The sequence below is a fragment of the Sphaerodactylus townsendi genome, linkage group LG07 (genome assembly GCF_021028975.2).
Source record: "Sphaerodactylus townsendi isolate TG3544 linkage group LG07, MPM_Stown_v2.3, whole genome shotgun sequence".
Taxonomy (NCBI): domain Eukaryota; kingdom Metazoa; phylum Chordata; class Lepidosauria; order Squamata; family Sphaerodactylidae; genus Sphaerodactylus; species Sphaerodactylus townsendi.
In genome coordinates, this window is record NC_059431.1 from 93012729 (window position 1) to 93029658 (window position 16930).

Genomic DNA, 16930 nt, shown 5'->3' on the forward strand with positions numbered 1-16930 from the left:
GGCATAAAGATGCAATGGGAATAGGTAACTCCACCAACTCCTGGTTTTCTCTTAAATAATTAATTCTTGAAAAACAGGTCATTTTGAGGGGGTGGGGGATATGACAGTAAGGAAACTATTCCAATGGGAACCATCTGGCAGGCTAAAGGTTATACGCACATCACACAAAATAAATTCCATTTTTTTCATCCAATGAATTTCTATGGGCAAACAGAAAATTAGAAATGTATTTATGGTTACATATAAAAATATATCTTTTTTTGCCCCCATTATATATCTTTGTCTCATATAATATATAAATTTCCTATGACAGCCATGAATAATTTAGAAAATGCTCTTGTTAGTCCTGTGCCTAGTTTAGTTTAGATGCACAGAACATTTAATATTTAATGTGAGCAGTAGCATTTAAAAATAAAACCTTTCATCTAATTTCTGCAAACTGAATAGGGTTAAAGAAGATTTAGGTGAAGATTTTTCCTCTCTCTTTTTTAGCTAGCAAGGAACAGAACTGGTTGCTTTCATGTTCCTTGTTTATCATTTCTATTATTTTGATTTGGCTTTTCAATTATTTCATCTTGGCTTTAAACATTTGCAAGAGGCTTGCAGGATAACAAAGCTTTTTAAAAAGTGTGAAAAGTTCTCCTGTAGGTACCTTTATTTTGCATGTTTCAAAAATATAGTAGTTAACACCTCTGAGGAATGAAGTTTGCTTATCATTTGATTTGCATTCATATGAGCAAAATAAATTAAATTAAGCACTTTTCTAGGGTAGGTGTGAGCAGATTAATGCAAAACATTATAAAGCAAACTGGAATGATGGGAATTGTGCCTGGTGTCTTTCTAATTGTGCCTACCGTTATGTCCAATTCTTTACTATTATCAGCATTACACTACACTTTAGGTTCCATTAGAAGAAATCTAGAGTTTTCTGCAGATGTTATGTTGGCATTCTGTTCACGCACAGTGGAAGCCTGCTAGCCACATGTTTCAGCAGCATAATAGGCATGATAACTATATTGTGTAATATGCATGGATTTCCATATGGGTCCCTGGTTTGCATGAAAGGAGGTAGTCCCACATGGAAAACGAATGTGTTGCCCTCTGCACACAATATAGCATTTGTGCATATTGTGCTCCTGAAATGATCAGGCTCCCACTCCACATGAATGAAAACACAATGTAACATCTGCAGAAAGTTCAAGTACCAGGGAAATTCTAGGACAAGTTGCAGTTAAAAAGCTTTGCTATTTTCACGGGGAAAGGTAGTGATGTGCTAGCTTTCAGTGTTCCTTTCTTGGGGCTGGCCTGTCTATTCAGACTATGTTGCATTACAAAAGTGGACCCCAACAATTAGTTTGGAATTGTTGTTACCTCTATCACATGTTTTTATAGACTAACCTTGGTCACACATCGGTGGGGGCAAGAGGTGCGTACTTCAAATGTTTAATTTCATTTCATTAAGGACATGATTACTGGTATCCTGAAATTTGGGAAGTATTGATACAGTTGATATCCAGAAGTCATATCAACTTTCACTCTTCTCAATGGGCAGTAGCTTCTGAACTCTGGAGGCCAGGTCTGCAGCCAGTGCTTCAATGGGTAGCAGAACAGGCACCTGGATGCTGGGTTTTCTACCCATTGAAAACAATGTTAATAGAGCTGGTATCTGGACAAACAGCAAGGGTCCAAATTGAAAAAAAAGTGCCTCAGATAACCAAGTGTCCTTGGAAATAAATGCCACTGTAACACAATAACATCCAAATCAGAGTTCAGGAAAGGGGAATGGGAGCAGAAAATATTAACCCTTATCTTACCTTAAACAGGTTCTCTACCTCCAATTTCCCTCTCTCAAAATTGCTTTTCTTGACCAAAATAAGGTTCAGTTTGGCAGTAGGTTTCCTTAAAATTCCAACTTGGGTCATTTTTGAAAAATCATGGATATTTGTCTTTGAATGTAGAGAGGTGTTTCTGGGTTAAGAGGCAACAATTTTCCTTAAGGGCACCAGTAGATATAACATAGCACAGACTTTACATCCCTTGTTTGGGTGAAGCACTGGTAAGGGATAGCATAAAAAATCTGGTGACAGTCGTTTCTAAACATCCTTGTGAGTCAAAGAATAATTAAAGGGGTAAGATATACACTTATGTCTTCCCTCTATAATGATTCTTTCAGCAAGCATTCAGAGATAAATATGATTGTGCATTTTCATTTAGAGGGATACATTTTCTAAACTATAACAATCTCTACCTCCTCTCCAAGTTATTTTGAAAATGTCTCTGTCTTATTTGTCTTTGGAAACAAGCTGGCCAAAGTTCAGCTTTGGCCGCTGCAAACAGTCCCGTGTCAAGATCTTACAAAGTCACTTTATTTTGGTCTGAAAGAAACCACCTGCAATTTTAGAAGCCAGCCACTAAGACTTTTCACAGCATGATAAAGGCCTGGAAACAAACAAACAAACAAACAAACAAACAAACAAACAAACAAACAAACAAACAAACAAGCAAGCAAGCAAACAAGCAAGCAAACAAACAAACAAACAAACAAACAGGCCAAGGACAGCACTTACCTGGCATTGGATTGGAAGAAAGAGAGCAATGGATGCTTCTGACATTTTTGTAATATTAATTTTATTTAAAATATATAAATGAAAGTACTGCATACTTGTAAAGTTAGAAGATATTTACAAAAACAACAACATTCTTTTCACTTTCCGGTCTGCTGATGTGTGATTTGATCATTTATATAGCCATTTGCCAATGGAAAAGTGGTCTAACAAAGACAGCAGATTCCCTGACCTTTTTTTTTTTCTTTTTCCAGTGTTCAGGCTTTTATCCTGAACTTTTTATCCTGTTGGCCACACATACACTTTCGCAGAGCTACTACCACCTGGGGCTATCTCAAGAAATGCACAAGACCTTGTCAAACTATCCCTTGAGAATGTATCTGTGCGTGAGGGCTTCCATATCTCCTCAGAGTAAGCCACTTCACTTTCTCTTCAAGAAGTGCACATCTCTAAGACTCAGAGAAAAGTCAGCTCAGGAAAAGACAAATGTAAACCAGACTAGTCTTTCATATGAAGATTTTTTTTAAAAAAAAGGTTATTTTTTCTAAGTAACAGAACAAAACAGTAATGTTTTGTATATTATTTGGGAAATGCAGGGGAAAAACAGAAATAAACTCACTTTTGCCCATTAAAGACCCAACAGCAAACTTACACCTGTTCCATGAATTTCCCAGGTGTCACCTGGAGGTTGATGACCTTACCCTTTCCCCATTTTATAGTCATGCTGGACAATGTCAATACAAAATATTTTTAGCTGAGGGCTGGCAGTACTGGAGAGCTTTATATAGTATGGTTCCCTCTACCTGTATATTTCAGTTTCACTCAAATTCAGAACCCCATCGGTACAGTAAAGACATCCAGTGTAAGAGACTCTCCACACTTCTGCAGAAGTCCTGTTTCTAATCTAGTGTGGCTCTTATTTACAGAATCTGTATTTTGCCTTTCTGCCTTACCAAGGTGACTATTGGCTAACAACTTAAAATGTAGATGATAAAACTGCATTTCAAAATCAGTAAAATCAACCCCTTACAAAAACAATACAACAGAGTTAAATACAAACTAGAATTAAAATACCTACAAAATATTAAAAATATGAACAAGGAAAGAAGAGAAGGAGCAAAAGTAAAAGAAAGCCTTCATCTGGTAGAAAATGGCAACAGAAGGGAACAGAGTAACATCCCTGGGAAGAGAGTTCCAGAACTTTGGTGCCATGATTGAGAAAGTCCTCTTCTTGGTTGCCGCTTGCCTAATCTTAGAAGGTGGGGCATCTGAAGCAGGGCCTCCAAAGATTATTGTAGTAGTTGGGCAAGCTCATGAGGCTTTAAGCAGTCCTTCAGGTATAGTGATCCCAAACCATATAGGGCTTTGAGGGTCAACACCAGCAATCTTGAGTTGTCCCCAGAAGCAAATAGAAGCTAGTGTAGATATGGCAAGACTGGTTCCTATGACTCATTCCAGTCATAATTGGCTGCAGCATTCTGTACCACCTGAAGTTTCTGAACACTTCTCAAGGGCAACCCCTCACAGAGGACATTGCAATAATCTAATCTAGATGTAACCAGGGCATACACCAAAGTGGACAGATTTTTTTTCTGGCTAGGAAAGGCCATAACTGGTCAACCAGGTGTAAATGGTAAAAGGCACTCTTGGCTGCTACCTGCTCATCCAGCCTGGGTCTAATAGAACCCCTAGACTATAGACCTGTTCCTTTAAGGGGAGTACAAACCGGTGATGCCTTAAATCCTGGGTCAGACCTTCTGTCCACCAAAGCACTCCCATCTTGTTAGGATTAAGTATCAGTTTATTAGCTAGCATCCACTCCATCAGTACTCCAGGCACTGGTTCTGGGTTTCCTAGCCTCACTAGGATCAGCTGAAAACAGGAGATAGAGCTGAGTGTCATCCACACATTGATGACAGAGAAGCCCAAATCTCTAGAAGCCCAAACCCATCTAGCAACTTCATGTAATTTTTTAAAAATGCATCGGGGCCAGATGGAACCTTGGGAAACTCCACAGGTCAAAGGCCAAGAGGCTGAGCATTATTATTATTATTATTATTATTATTATTATTATTATTATTATTATTATTATTATTATTCCCCCCAGCACTACCTTCTGAAATCTATCCTCCAGGTAAGACCAGAAGCACTGCAGTCCAGATAAATGGTCCAAAAATTAGTGATGGGATTGAATGAGGAAAATCAACAGAATCATACTGCTGATTTCCATTTGCTGGTAAAAGTCATTCACCAGGGTGAGCAAGGCTGTTTCACTCCAAGAACCAGCCCAGTCTGGAATTAGCTCACGTTCCAGATAAAGAAAGAAAAGAAAAGAAATGTCCTTTAGTGATAGACAGAACTAACCACTGCAGAGAAACTTTTGCCATTTTATGAAAGTTGTTATATTTCCAAAGTCCCTTTTAAATCAGTGACAATTTGGGCCTTACACAAAGTTACTATTAAAAAGACTGGTGTGCTTTTGTTCTTTTTCTTGGGCTCCAACAATACTGTGGGCCTTGGGAATTAATCAAGGGCCTCTAGTGAATCATTATTGTAAAAGGCAGCTGAAATGATACACACAATAGGAAAAAGTACCCTTACATTATGCCAAAACTCATTGGTATAAATAGGCTTCACACTTACTTCCCTGAGGTATAAGGCTGCTGCAACTGTTGGAATATATACATTGCTTCAGGCTAAACTTGTGGCTTTCAGGAAAAGCTTTTGGTTAAGGGCAAAATAAGAGTGTCGCGATCCCAGGGGTTGGAGGAAAGCACAGAATGTTCTGCCTTTTGGAAACAAATTGATTGCCCGGTTCTTCTGAGGGAAGGCAGCCCTCTTTAATTAGTCATGAGGCTCCAGGTGATGGCCAACCCTTTTGATCAGATTCGAGATAGGGATAGATCAGAAACATTCCAGCATTCCTTTAAAATGAAAGAAATTCACACTTCTTCTTTAATGCCTATTATTTTATTTATTATTTTTAATCATCCTGATCCCTTCAAAAACAGTGTTAGTGGAAACAAATGACAATCCCATCGGTGAAGGTGTCTCTATACAGTCTGCTTTAGTGATACATTTACCTTTTAATGGAGGCCTTAACACTGTGGCACAAAAATGCTTCAACAACACAGGCGATGCTTGGCAGAGCACTAATGAGCAAATTGAGTTCAGCTCGATCAGAACTGGCCAGGTACATGTGAGCTTTTTCAGTGAGCATTTACAAAAATGCTCATCTGTTCTACATGGACTCCCTCCAAGCTTGTAATACTGGTGCACGTGCAGTGATGGTGCTGCATGCAAATATGTACTATAACAACAGCGTCCCTCCTGCCCTTGGACCATACATATCCTACAGCAACAGCCATGACACAGAGTCACATGGAAATTAACTCCCCAATATTGAAACAGACACACACATACCTACAAAATAGTGTTCAAAATTTGAATGGAAGACCACCACATAAACACTCAAAGAAAAATATTCAAGAGACTTGAGTCAAAAGTTCCTTTTTTGACTGCTATGTCTGGTAGCATTGTTCACAATAAGTAAGACATTACTGTAACATGAAATAACTTTTTCATGCACTTAGTAAGCATCTGGCTTTGTAATTTCATAACCATCAATGAGACATTCACTGAGAATTAGCAGGTAATATTAAATGACTTGTCTGTTCAAAAAGCTATTCTGAAGCCTGCAAACTGTAAACGTGGCTATGTTTAAAATCATTTCTAACATCAGGCTTTTCTGGGGAGTACATCCTCATGTACCAGGATCCCAGCAACTGAATCTTGGAAATTTGCTAGCATGATCCTCCACATACACATGGTCACCATGTGTTTTTTCAGTACACAAAACCAAGAACGTTGAAAAATTCAGTGGTCAGTTCATATGTACTGAATCTGTGTATCTGATAGGGCTATTCTGAGCAAGAAGAGTGAGCAGGTAGAGAGACAAGATAGATACAGCTTCTCTCTGGTCTTTTCTGAACAGCCAAAATAAAACATTTTGAGGCAGGAAATAAATAATTTCCTCCATGAATTTCCGCCCGACTTTTACTCCAAAACGTTTTATTTCCAGCCTCAAAACATTTTATATGCATCTTGCATTTTAGCGATCCTTTTTTCTGAAAATGTTTTCACTTGCTGTGTTTATGTGTTTAAAATGTTTCCCATGCCTCTCTGCAGTCCCTGGACTTCTTCTTCAGCACCATTTTCTCAGCTTGCGCTGTCATCTCACCTGTTTATTTTCATCAGGTTTTTTGTCTTCGAAGCTATGAAGACACAACCTATGAAGAACTGCAGCTCAACGCATTGCAGTACGAATATTCAGAGAAGTCAAAATAAAATGGAAAAATCACCAAATGGCAGACAGGAAATGTTTCGAGGGGGTGAGTGCGAATGAACAGGAAATTGAAAATGTTTTGCAAATGTTTTCAGTGACTTGTGTGGAAATGGCCTCTCTCACTCTCTGTGTGTGAAGAGCATGAAAGCCAGTGAGGAAGTACCTCAAACAGTAGATTTAACCATGTGTCCCAGAATCTCAAATATTTACACAGTCTCTGGTTGTCAAAATCTCAGATATTCAAGAGATAAAGTGTATTTTTTTACTGCAGGACAGATATCATTTTATTTATTTACTTATTTAAATTTAGTTTGGTGCACTTTTACCTTTTTTTAAAGCTGATCAATGTGGACTCCATGTTGCTTTAATGGCAAAAACAATAATACACTATAAATACCACAAATATTTAACAAGCTGTCTATAGGCTATTGAGGGAATTGATAACAACAGCAACTCCCCAGGCAGGCAGGCAGGCAGGCAGGCAGGCAGGCAGGCAGGCACTAACCTATGAATAGTTTAATCATTTTCACTGCTGACTTTCTTTCAAAGAACCTAAATGCTTGCTTTCTGTAGTTGGATCAATTAAAGATATTATCTCATTTACTCCAGTTCTTGTTAGAGGGGTCTAGCAAAACCCCTGCACTTCTGATTTACCAGGACAAAAAGTGAATATCTTCATAATGTCGCTAAAAAATCTGAATAATGGTAAGTACTAACAGAAATGTTTCCTTATGTAAAGGAAGAAAAATAATTGTATCCATGCATGAGGTTTTGGGGGAAAAATGATTTTCCTTTATTATTATTAAACTTATATGACCCAAGGTCTTGCACATAAACTAATACATTAAAAAAAATTACTAAGAACTTCCATTTCTATTGAAACATTGGACCTAGTTCTTCCCAATTAAAACCTAAATCCTGTGCTGCTGCTTTGTAGAGACATAAATCCGTTTCATGTTTTTCCCCACTATGCAAATAACTGTCAATGTATGTGCAAGGATAATTTTGTTATGCATAATCAGTTCTTCACAAAAACTCTCTGTTGTATATCATGCTAAGTCCTCCATGAGATCTGCAGTGCCTATAGTTGCAATAAACCCTCTGATCTCTGCAGCAGAACAGCGAATATTTACATAATCTCTCCAAATGGCAACTTACACCAGTTCTCGAGGGAATGAATGGAAGGGGGGACCCACCCAGCATGGAGTGACTTTCAAAGAATGTCCTAACAGTAAAGGAAAAATATCACAAAAACAACATATCACTGTTGTATTTTCCTAGAGTATTTTTACGCACTGAAATCAGCCTAGCAAGAACAAACTTACTGTTGAACACATATAGAGTTATGAAACCCCTGGTTTTAGTGGGGAACCTGCCGCTCCCAGGTCCCATTGTGATAAGAATGGATGAATTACAAAATGACTGTTACTGGGTAGGACCAATGTGAAATGATACAATATTGGAGTTCCATTGAATGTTGGGAGCTTTTTTACCTGAGCTTCTTCCTTTTTTTACATAGAGAACTTGAAAGACTTATGATGGGTTTTGCACCAACCTGAGTGCTGATTGGAGGGGCATGACAAATTATTGATTGGGCCTACCTCCCTTTAGCACCACTGGGGCTATGGGCCTGCCCTCCCCATTATTCATTCAAGTATGCTGAGAACAAAAGGATCTGATCAGGCTACAACTCAAGCTTGAGAAAATTCTAGGCACACATTAATTTCTTCAACTTAAAAAGATATCCTCACAGAGCATAATATGATCAGTCAAGAGTTAGGCCTGCCTCCAACACAATCTTTCCTTCCTGTCCTAACTAGGAAAATTTACCTCTCTTCTTATCACCTTCTGACTGGTGAGGTACCATCAGTGAATTCACCTGGACTGTAGTACCCATTCCTAAGCTGTGAAAAAGAATTTTTTCAGAGGCGTATTTAGGCAAACTGGAGCCCTGGGCAAAACCTGAGTTTGATGCCCCCCCATGGGTGGCCACCCTCCCCCACCGTGATCAAACAATGATTTTTTCCACCAGGTCGTTTCAAAGTCACCATCACATTATAGAACATCCCCCAACTCACAAATCTGGATTTAAAAAGAGAATCTGGGGAAATTTAGGGGGTGCCTGTTGTCAGGTGTGCAATTATTAAGATAGCAGCACCAAAATTTCAGAGTATCTTCGTGAGACCCTACTGATGATACCACCCAGGTTTGGTGAAGTTTGGTTCAGGGGATCCAAAGTTATGGCCCCCCAAAGGTGTAGCCCCCATCTCCTATTAGTTCCCATTGGAAACAATGGGAAATGGGGCACTCCCTTTGGGAGTCCATAACTTTGGACTCTCTTAACCAAACTTCACCAAACCCAGGTCATATCATCAGGAGAGTCTCCCAAAAAGTCCCTGAAATTTTGGTGCTGCTAGCCTAAAATCTGCGCCCCCTGCAGGCCAAAAACGGAAAAAACATTAAAAATACAAAATCCCCCACAAACAAACCTGCAATTTTGTCGCCCACCACAAGGTGGCGTCCTGGGCAGCTGCCCACTTTGCCCAATGGGAGGAACGCCTCTGGAATTTTTGTAGTATATTCAAACATCTAGCCCAAAACTGATTCTAGAATCTGCCCCAGAGAATATATGCTTCAGCTAGTTACTGCTGAAATGTGACATGGCTCCCTGCTTCACCTCCTTGCTTCAGGAGCACTACTTGGTTTTGCTTGGGTCAATACTTTGAACCCCCATAAGCACTTTTTGGCTGAAATGTGGAAAAACTCCTGCCATATTTTAGGCTGCCCAGATGTTTAAGAACCTCTTCTCTGGTTTCAGATCTGTTTGTCTGGATACTGCAAGACATGTAACTAGAAACTTCTGCTTTCCTTTCCTGCATTACCTTTTTGGCCTCACCCTTCCCTTCTAGCGTGATATACATTGCACAGTGTGTGGGCATTTACAATAATTGCATTTTAACATGGGCATTTTAATATGGTGCTAATGCCTGTATGCTTGATATTAATATAACTGCTTAAGTATATTACTATTCACTGCAATAATGTTTTCTCTGTTTCCACTATATTCCAAGTCTCAATGGTCCATCCAAATTCTTGGGACACATTTTATCAAACAATCCCTACCATTCTTTCAACCCAGATGTAAAACCTAAGTCTGCAGTTCCTTTTGCATAGCAAAAAGGCAGTGGAAGCTGGGCGCCGTCGCCTGGTGGACTTACGGTTCCTGCGGCCCTCCGGTGCGTCGCCGGGGCCTGGGGACACGCCTCCCCTGCCCTGCGCACCTGCTTCAGCGTTGCAGAGCAGGGGTGTGTGTCCCCAGGCCCCGGCGACACGCCGGAGGGCCGGAGACCAGGTAAGTGAAGGGAGGGAGTGGGGGGGAAGGCGCCTTGGAGCCGGTTGGGCGGCGCGAGGCCGGGTCGGGCAGAGCGAGGGCGGCGCGGCTGCGCAGCAGCTGCGCCCCCTGTGCGAATGGCGGCCTGGGGATGGCATTTTTGCCGTCCCCAGGCCGCCATATTCCACCCATGTGGAAACGGCCAAAGTGGAGTTGCCTGTTGGAAAAAAGTGAGGGTCGGCTTGCTTGCTTGGGCAGAGACACTTGCCACCAAGAGCAAAAGCTATTAATCTATCCAGTCCTCTCTCTAAGTATTAGAGGTTGATAGAAGGCACATTTGTTGTTGACTTGGGCTTAAACAGTTGTGATTTTCTGTTGTGCATGGAAGATTTTTGATATTGAAAGCCACACTGAGACAACATCAACTGGAGAAAAGTGGGTTGAAAGTTTATAAATAAAATAATAAATCAGTAAACAACCTATCCTTCAGAACTCAAAACAATACTTGGTAATAAGCACCACATTCTCTGAGAGGTTTCTATGTGATGCCCAGTAAGAAGCGAATGTATAAACTGGGACCAAGTTTGTAAAATTTAAGTCAAGGCTCATGTGGACTTTTCTGGATTTTGATGAGCAGAACTTTAAGAATGCAGAAACATTTGGCTTATATTTTATTGTCATTACTGCAGTGAGAGCAAGTCTGATTTGATCTGGAGATGAGTAAAACACAGACACACTCCAAACTTTATCTCAGATTATGAAAGGAACCGTATATCTATACATTAGTGGTGACCACAGTATGGACAGCATCAAACATATGTTGAAGCCATATGGAAGCTCTGTGAGGCTGCCATAAAATGAGTCGGTTATAATGATAGGAATTGTTATAAAAAAATTTATCTGTACATCTAATGAGCTTGTGACAGCTGGTCTTTCTAAACTGCATAGGCCTCCAGATGGCAGCCTCAATGGTTTTACTGGATAATTAAAACCTGAATGGCCATGTGAAAGGCCAATGGGAAGCATTGCTTCAAATAAGGGGAAGCCCTAAAGCCTCTAAGGAGAAACTGCTGTAAAAATAATTATATTTAAATAAAGAAGTTCCCCAAGTTGTAGCCTTAATGCAAAAATTGCAGTGAAATAGCATAACAGAACAGTTAAACAGATCGCTTTTTAGGAAATGTCCTTGCTTGATAAGGATGTCTTCTTTCAACACCTGTTTTGAATAACCTCTTATGGTCAAAGTAAGCAACAGCTATTTGAAAGCACAAAAACAACATCTACTCTTTTATGCTCCGTTAATACAGTAAAATCAATGAAAACTGGAGAGGGAATATTATTTTTAAACCACTAATGACCTTGCTGAGAAAAATCCTGACTACTGAAGTCACTCGTTCAAATCTTGCCAGGCACATTGTGGGACACTGTCTGCCTGCTTAGTGGTAGTTCTACCTTTATAAACGAAATGAGTCTTCCCTAACCAAAGCAGAAGAAGAAACATGATTCACAACGATGGCATCAACTTGTTCACTGATTTTGCAAACTGTTCTGAAGTTCAAACACAAATTAGCCAGAGGGATTCATGTGATAACGTAGACTGGCTCATCGCTGCAAGGATTGTAGACAGACAAGAGTCCAGTTCAATTACAGAGAACAAATGTAGGCACAACCCGCATGTACATGTGTAGGTTTATTTGTAAGAAAGAGCCAATGAGCATTCATTTTATGAATGAAACCACAAACCAATACCTGAGATATATGTGGGGTTTCAATCGCACATTCAGCTGTGCATACTTTGCATGTAACATAAAAATTACTCAACACATATACAAAGAGGAATCAAGTGTGCCCTATATATGGATTGTACATATGTTCCCTATAACTCGTAAATAGGGCTAAGACCCTCCTGTATAGTGAGGTTACTTTTTTCCTACCAAGTTAAGAAGAGAAGAAGAAGAAGAGTTTGGATTTATATCCCCCTTTCTCTCCTGTAGGAGACTCAAAGGGGCTTACAATCTCCTTGCCCTTCCCTCCTCACAACAAACACCCTGTGAGGTGGGTGGGGCTGAGAGAACTCCGAAAAGCTGTGACTAGCCCAAGGTCACCCAGCTGGCATGTGTGGGAGTGCACAGGCTTATCTAAATTCCCCAGATAAGCCTCCATAGCTCAAGAGGCAGAGCGGGGAATCAAATCCGGTTCCTCCAGATTAGCATGCACCTGCTCTTAACCACTACACCACTGCTGCTCTCTTAAAACCCTGGTTGTTGTGGTTGCTTCTCAACTGACTGCCAAAGATAAACCAGGTGCAAATGCATTTCCCATTGAAATGAACACAGCTAAATGGGAAAAGGAATCCTAAAAGCATGTGACAAAATATTAAAGAATACAAATAAAATTTCGGGCTCCCGCACCATGAGAGGAAATGTATTTGTGATCTCGCTTGTGAAGAGACTGTTTGGCATGTCTTATTACAGTGTCCCTTGTATGCGTCTATCAGAGCCAAGTACCTAGCCCCTTTGTTGGTAGACCAAGTTGAGGCAAGCAACGCACAAAAACCTGTATTTCTCCTTAATAATGAGAACAATACGACGTTGGAGGCCATAGCAAAATTTCTGTGTATTGTTATTTCAATACGATTTTAACCACTCCTTCCTACCAGTATTATTGTTCTGTTGCTTCTTATGCCAATAAAGGTTATGAAATGAAATGAAAATAAAATTTCAACAAAATGAGATTAACCTGAACTGGGTAATGCTTTGCACATCCCTAGTAGATGTGTAGGCAGGCACTGTAGACAATTATGTTTCGCTCAAGATAAAATTGTATCCTGTTTTAGACCACATTGAAACCATGTGCAATAATAATCTATACTTCCACTTAACCATACTAAACCTTTATTTCTTCAGCAACCAAGTTTCCAACCAACTACTAGTTTTTTTTAAAAAAAAGACAATGTATATTTTTTTCCAAAAAAGAGTCAATATGAAAGAAAGAATGTTAATTCTCAGAGACTGCATTCACCAGCACAAAAGGCCAGAAACTGCCTGCTCAACATAAAAGTCAGAAACTATTTTTTGACATTTTCTTTTACCTGAAATGCATTCATTTAGGTTTTTAAAAATCTTAGAATATATGTTTACGGCTTGTAGAGTTAAAGAACTAATGAAAAATCACTCTGCTTTCAAGTTCTTTTTTGTTTAATTTTGGGATAGGGTTTGAGAACCTGGTAGCAATAATAGCAGACCTTATCCCATATTATCAAATGAGTATTCTTAGGAAACCTTTTCACATGCCATAAATTACTGCAGTTCTATAGGGCAATTCTTTGCAAGGAACCTATTATATAGCACAGCAGGCACAACTGAGCCTTAATGTACTCACGGTCTCCAAGAAGCTCTACATCTGAGCAGTTAAAGAGATTTCCACTTACTTGTGAAACACTTTAAGTCATATTAAAATCTGTTATTTGGACCTAGTTACAATGGCAGTATGTATATCTCAACCATGTGGGCCAACTTAGTCAGAATGATAGTGTTTCATTCCACTTGTAAAACTGTCATGCACAGAACATTGAATAAGTCATTGAGGAAATCTTCCATCATTGATACACTGCTATTTAACTCTAAGATGTTATAAACATGCATGATATTTCTCTCCCCCATCACTCCCCCATAACAGCTGAGAAACTGTGTGGATGAAATCTTCTGAAAATGTTTTTGCAGATCTGTATCAGTAAACAATCAAATGGACTTGATGCTCAGTGTCTTAAGCAATTGTATTGGTACTGCATTAGCCCCCAGAGTCCCTACACACCAAGGATTGATGATGACACAGGTGACGGCAGATGTCATCCTGCACCATCAAACCAAAGAACTGTGAAAGGAATGACATTCAATAAAGGACCAGCTCACCACAAGACAATCAGATCCACAAGAAAAAACTGTCCCACCCATTCATTAAGGGAATTCTATATGATTGCCCCCACACCTATATCAAAATGAACAGTTGCGGTTTGCAGGAATATAACTTCAAGGAACATCCCTCATAATACAGATCTACTCAGTAACCTAATCAAGTTCTAGTTTTATCATTTTTTTCTCTCTCCCTGCTTCCTCTCTCCTATTTCTCTCTCTGTGAGGAACCCTTACATAAATTGATAGGTATGTTCCATGTTGATTAGCATTGGATGGACATAGCTAGGAATTTTTTGATCATTCTTTATTGCATTTACCACATTTATAGCAATGTTGAAATGCACATTCTGTTACTTAATTCAATGAAAGTCAATAGTAAATTGAGAACTCTCTGTTTGTGGATTCTGCACAGCATAAATATAACGTCTTTAGGACATTATAAAAATATCCATTTTGGAATTTTTTGTTCCCACAACATGGAAGATCACAAGCGTTGTCAGCCAAAATTGATCTTTTGTCCCTCCCACTTCACGGCACTCTTGAAAGTATCACAGTGTGTCTGCAACTGTGTGTGTCCTGGCAGATTCACTGTGGAGATTCCTCATGGAGATTTCCTCTGCTTAGATCTTATCAGTTTGCTATCTCACTGTACAAAGTAGATGAATAAAGTTTCTTTGGCCCAGAAATCCCATGCATGTGTCATTTTTCCTTTTTTGTTTTGTTTTGAGGGGCTGTTTCTAAAGCTATGGCAACACAAATATGTGCATATTGCAGCTTCTGCAGTCGTGTCGTTGTAGCTTTGTAGACAGTCCCCCTGAAACAAAAATGGAAAAAAACACATGCACAGGATTGCTGGATTTGTACTGTACTTTGTACAGTGAAATAGCAAACAGATGAGCTGCAAGCAGAGAAAACCTCCATGTGAAACCTCCACAGAGAATCTCTACTAGGCTTGGTAAATATTCTAAAAAATTGGTAAAATTTGGATTCAGATTTATTTGGGCATAGAATTATCTGTATGCCCAAATAAGACAAATAACATATTTGGATATACCTGAAAAATTCGGGTCTGTTTGAATTTTTTTTGTATTTTGGGGTGTTTTTTCACATTTTGACCTGCAGGGCACATTTTTAAAGCTAGTGGCACCAAAATTTTAGGGTATCACCTGGAGACTGTTCTTATGATACCACCTGAGTTTGATAGAGTTTGGTTCAAGGGGACCAAACTTATGGACCCCCAAAGGGCATGCCAGGGGCATTCGTTGAACCAGGGAGCATTCGTTGAACCAGGGGGCATTCGTTGAAAATTCTGGGGGCAAGAATTAGGACTAATAAAAGGAAACACTTCTTCATGCAACGTGTGATTGGTGTTTGGAATATGCTGCCACAGGAGGTGGTGATGGCCACTAACCTGGATAGCTTTAGAAGGGGCTTGGACAGATTTATGGAGGAGAAGTCAATTTATGGCTACCAATCTTGATCCTCTTTGATCTGAAATTGCAAATGCCTTAACAGACCAAGTGCTCGGGAGCAACAGCCGCAGATGGCCATTGCTTTCACCTCCTGCATGTGAGCTCCCAAAGGCACCTGGTGGGCCACTGCGAGTAGCAGAGAGTTGGACTAGATGGACTCTGGTCTGATCCAGCTGGCTTGTTCTTATGTTCTTATGTTCTTATGTTCTTATGCCCCATTCCCCATTGTTTCCAATAGGAGCTAACAGGGGATTGGGGCTACACATTTGAGGGTCCATAACTTTGGCCCCCCTGAACCTAACTTCACCAAACCCAGGTGGTATCATAAGAATCGTTACTGGGTGATATCCTGAAATTTTGGTGCCACTAGCTTTAAAAATGCACCCCTAACAGGCACCCCAAGAAATTTGTACAAGATTCTTTGTTCTGCAGTGCCTTGGCTCCATTGTAGCCAATGGGGAATTTCTGAGTGTGCAAGCACTGGCTGCACATTTTTGAAGACACAGGCAACAGACTTTCCAGGTGGCTCCAAGAGACGTTCCTGGTAATAGCATCCAGACTTGGTGAACTTTCCTTCTGGGGGTTCAATTTTATGGGCCCACTAAAGGCTAATTTTGTTTCCTTGCTCCTGCACGTGAAGTCTGCTGGCTGAATACTCTCAGAACTCTCTCAACCCACGCCCCCCACCCACCCCCAGAAGCAAAGCTCAACAAGCTTGGATGCTATAACGAGGAGGCCTCTTGGAGCCATCTTGAAAGTCTGGCACCTCTATCTTCAAAAATGTGCAGCCAGTGCTTACACACTCAGAAATTCCTCAGAATCTGCCAGGCTCTTCAGCAAGTTCTGTGCTGGGAAAAATTACTTCAGTGGTGCTTTCTGTTATGCCCAGCTGGCTCTGTGGTAGAGGTTTCAATGGCAGGCACTCTGGTGAGGGTCTTGCTCTGGGTAGGGGCATTTCCTGCAGGGCTGCTGGTGTGAGTCTCCTGAAAGGAACCAGCCAAATTTGCTTGTTAACATGTATTGTTAACATGTAATGTATTGTTAACATCCTGAAGATGTTATATTTGTGCTGTGTGGAATATGCCTCTCTTGCCCAAATGTAACCCCAAGTATGATCCCATGTATACATAGACTTTGGATCCTGCACCAGGGATAGGAAGATACATATGTGAAAGCTACATTGGGTTCCTGGGTAGCCACAATTTTGGAAAAGTAGCATACATAAGAGCACTGAAACAGAATCTGACAACTGAATGCTGTGGTGAAAAGGACAAATATGTAAATTGAGATCGCAGGGCAAATGG